Source organism: Myotis yumanensis, unplaced genomic scaffold (genome assembly GCF_028538775.1).
Source record: "Myotis yumanensis isolate MYYU_CA2020_CCGP unplaced genomic scaffold, mMyoYum1.0.hap1 SCAF_3, whole genome shotgun sequence".
NCBI classification, from domain to species: Eukaryota; Metazoa; Chordata; class Mammalia; order Chiroptera; family Vespertilionidae; genus Myotis; species Myotis yumanensis.
In genome coordinates, this window is record NW_027223754.1 from 157,461,049 (window position 1) to 157,465,344 (window position 4,296).

The 4,296-nt window shown below is 54.5% G+C and overlaps 1 long non-coding RNA gene across 1 annotated transcript; it reads right to left on the bottom strand.

Moving 5' to 3' along the window:
• Positions 1–312: 312 nt before the first annotated feature.
• On the bottom strand, positions 313–2,590 carry LOC139005414 (uncharacterized). Its single transcript, XR_011470675.1, has 2 exons — positions 2,464–2,590; positions 313–930 (listed from the first exon to the last, which is right to left on the bottom strand). It is a non-coding gene; the product is annotated as an uncharacterized lncRNA (long non-coding RNA).
• Between the last annotated feature and the right edge of the window lie 1,706 nt (positions 2,591–4,296).

A 4,296-nucleotide genomic window follows, 5' to 3' on the forward strand; every position in this document is an offset into this window, starting at 1 on the left:
ATAAGCTAGACTTGTATGTCAAGACATATTCAAGTGGTGAGGGGGGAGACCACAGGACTAGACAATTTATGGAAAAAGATTAGATGCACACACACACACACAATAACAAATTTCTGGGTCACACAAAACCATTAACTTCTATCATCTCAGGGAATTGAGCTTGGGTAATGAGAGGGGACTTCTGCCTGTCATTTACCCCTTCAGAGTGATTTACACTTCTGTTTTTACCATTAGAGCATATTGCCTTTATAATGCCAACAAATAGATAGATAAATCAGTGGGAAAAGTAAATAACAGCATAAGACTCAGATGTTGGTTTACCAAGATTTTACTTTAAAAGCAAAAATCACACAAAATTCTTTTAATCGCCTTTTTATGCTGATCTCTTTGGGGAATTGATACCACGCACAGAAACAAATCCCAAAGGTGGTTGCTTTTACAGAACGATAAACAGAACTGCGGTTAGAGTAGATTGTCTGTGGCTCTTTCACAGCTCTCTGTAACTATCTGCAGAGCAGGTCACCAATATTTGCTTTATTTCAAATCATCATCCTAAAAAACATAAACTGTTTTTTCACCTGAAAGAATATGTTTTTCAGAAACAGATTCAAAGAGGAAATAAGGGCCCAAAGCGCATTCGCAGAGCGGGCCAGCACGCATAGCCCAGCCAGGGTGGTGCCCGGCCTCGGTGACACCTGGTGACATCGGGCGTGGCTGCTCAGCCGGCCTGACCAGAGACACGCCTGGCCTCCGCCTTGGGGCAACGCCGGTCCTGCTCAGCTGGCTCCCAAGCCAAGCGGCTGACATGGGCAGAGCCGAGCTGTTGGCTTCATCCCCAGAGACAGCACTTGGCTCACACACTGGACACACTCGGGGTCTGCAAAGCCTTCTTGGGCTCCAGCCTGGCCTTCAAAGTCAGGAAGTTAGTGGCTGAAAGGGAAGAGAAAGAAGCCGAGTATAGAGACAGAGGCCTGGGGGCCAGGTTACCGCAGAAGCAGAGCCCCATTTCCCTGCCAGAGCTGAACGACTGAGACCAGGAACCTCCCCACTCTGCTGAGCCCAGAGCTCTGCTTCCTATATTGCATTTTGATTTACTACCGGGTACAATTTATTTCCAAAAATAAAGAGGTCAAAATTGGAGTTTGGAAATTTTAGAATTAGAGGATATTGATAGACAAGTGGTTCTTGAACATAATAATAGAACTTTTTACAATTCTTCCTTCTTCCATTTCTATTCAGCGGTAAGAATAAAAGGCGAGGGGGCAGGGAACCACTGGCTGGTATGGATCAGTGGTTAGGGTGTCGGTTGTGGCCCAAAGGGTCTTGGGTTGATTCCGGTCAAGAGCACATGCCTGGGTTTCAGGTTCAATCCCCGACCCCAGTTGGGGCATGTGTAGGAGGCAACCGATCAGGTGTGTCTCTCACATCGATGTTTGTTTATCCCTCTTCCTCTCTCACTCCTTTCTGCTCTCTCTAAATATCAATGGAAAAAATATCCTCGGGTGAGGATTAACAAAAAATAAAAGAGCGGGGGGCTGATAATACCTGCCCTCCAGAACCCCACAGAGCTGCTGGAAGGATCAAATGAGGTAACAGCCATCTTCAGCTAAGAGGCCCTTGGGAAACAAATTTATTATTTCCTTCCTTTATAATGGAGGACAGATCCAGTTCAAATATTAGTCATGTAAACAAGACCGTGTGTTTCTTTTAAAAGGAGGAGGAGGAGGAGGAGATGACGAGGAGTCCGGATAAGAAGAAGCAAAACAATGACAGCAGCAACAGTTCAGTTACAATTTAAAAAGGGAGAAACTGTCTTCAAGTGCCTGCCACTTACAAAGGAAATAGGGAGGGGGACAAAGTGGAAGCATGGAGAGAGGGAGATGCTTGTATCCACTTGTTCTGGGCCAAGGACTGCCCAGTGTGCGAGAAGCTTCACTATTCCCTTTCATCTGCACAGAGTATGATGCAGGTGTTGTTATCCCCATTTTACAGATCAGAAAACTAAGGTTCAGAGGGAATAAACCATTTAGCCATGGTAGGGCAGAAACACTACTCACCAGGCTGGCCTGCTTGCAGGGGACATATTCCCTCCGCGGCCTTACCGCTGGCTCCTCCTCCTAACGTGGGTGAGCCCTGGCCCTGCTATTCTCTCTCCCTTTCTGTTGCCTTCCTTTAAAACCTGTGGTCTCTCTTTCATCCCTTGTATTACTTCCTCTGTGCAGATCCTCTGTCCTGATTTCCAGCCCCCTGGACAGTTCCCAGGTAAGATCCCCGCCTGTATAAACACAGTATCTCTAAAAGTAGCTCCTGGCCTCGCCACTCACACTCCACCCCCTCCTGGGGGTAGCTCTCTTCTCCCCTGGCCCCCAAGCTCAAAATCAGCAGCACTTTTGGTCGTTTCTCCCCTTCCCCATATACACAATCACTCCATTCTCTCAATTCTTTCTTCAAAGTATCTCTTACCTCTCACTTTGCGTTTCTACTTTTCCTCCTAACATCCCAGGGCCTTCCGTCTGCTTGGTTCCTGCGGAAGCCTCCCGCGGGCCCCTCAGGGCTCCCAGCGTATCCTGCTCGCTGCTGCCTGATTCATCTCACCCCCTACCTGCCCGCGCCCCCTCCCTGGACACTGCACGGCCTCCCGCAAACCAGGCCTGCCCCGGCTTTCCAGCCCCACGCCCCCTCCTCCACTCTCCAGCGCCTCCGTTTAGCACAGTGCTTCTCAACCTCGGCTGCACATTAGAATCACCTGGGAATCTTGTTAAAATCCTGATTTCTGGGCCTCATCCTCCGGAAATTCTGTTTCTTTGTTACTAATGATGAGGCCCAGAAATCAGGATTTTAACAAGATTCCCAGGTGATTCTAATGTGCAGCCGAGGTTGAGAACCACCGGTTCAGCACAAGGATCGCTCACTGTACACCACCCTCCCCAGCCCCACGCGCCTCTCCTCCTCGCCCCCCTGCGGCCCCAGGCCCTCCCTCTGGCTGCCCCTCCTCCCTCCGCCGCCTCTCGGCCACGGCCTCCAGAGTCGTCCTGGCAGAGCCCGACCACTCCCTGCACTGCTGGCGGGCAGTGACGGCGCACTGCCTCCGACCTGCGAGTCTGCCTGGACCGGGCACCGAAAGGGACCCGCGCTGTTCAATCTCCCCCATCTCGGTCTCCTCACCAGGCAGCGAACCAAAGGTGGAGACTCTAACAGGCCTTGGTTTCCCCCCAGGGCCTGCCAGTATGTGGGCAGTAGGTGCTTCACACGTGTGCTGGACTCCTTTCTCGCCCCACAGGCACTGGCCTCGGACACAGCCAGGGCCGGTCAGGAGAGCATCAGCCTCGGAAGCCCGCGCGCAGGGCGCCGGCCAGCGGCCTGCAGGCGCGGCGGCTCCGGGGGTCCCTGCCCGACCAGGCCAGCCTCTGCCTGCGGATCGGTGCCTCGTATTTCCCTGTCCTTCCCTGGGCTCCGGGTCAAAGCAAACATCCCGGGGCGCGGGACGCAGGGCTCACTGCACCCTGGGCCCTGACTCCCTCCCTGGCGACGCCCCCGCAGCCCGGCTCCGGGTCTCCAGGAGCCCCGGCCCTTGGGAGAGAAAGCAGACACTGCACCTTTAAGTCTGCAGCCGGTGGAGAAAAACAAGCTGTGATTTATATAAGCGGGAAAGCCATGTGATTTGCAGGAACGCTCCCTCCTCCCCGGCCCCCTCCCCCCGTTACCTCCAGCCCTTCCCAGGGGGGCCCTGGCCTGCGGGCTCGGCGGAGGCGGTGGGGCCGGGCGGGGCGCAGGGGACCCACCGGGGCCTCCCCGGGTGCCCGGCTCCCGCGCGTCCCCGTGGCCGCAGCAAGTTTGCTCCCCAACACTCTCGGGGCGGGTGCGATCGGGAGCGCTGGAGGCGCCCCGCGGGCCGCACAAAGGCCAGGGCGCCGCCGCCCCCGCGGGCGCCGCCCTGCGTCCCCTCCCGGGCCGGGCTGCCTGCCCCTTTCCAGCGAAACCATTCAAACCACTCGAGGGAGAAACTGAGGGTCCCCCCAACTTCTCAGGGAGAAAGAACAGCTAGGGGCCCCCACAGACTCCCACAGACTGGCCTCTGTGTCCCCCAACACCCAGCGGCAGGGAGGGAGCGGGGGCAACTTTAGAAATAAACTGGTAGAAAAACGCATCATGAAAATCAGCCATTCCCAGCGCTGAGAGGTGGCTGTGTAGCTTCCAGAAAAAACCTTAGTGGCCTTTTCAGACAGAGCCAAGGAAAGTAAGTGCATGATTCAGAGGCGGGAGAGCCAGCCCAGATCCTTCCCATGTTAGAGGAAG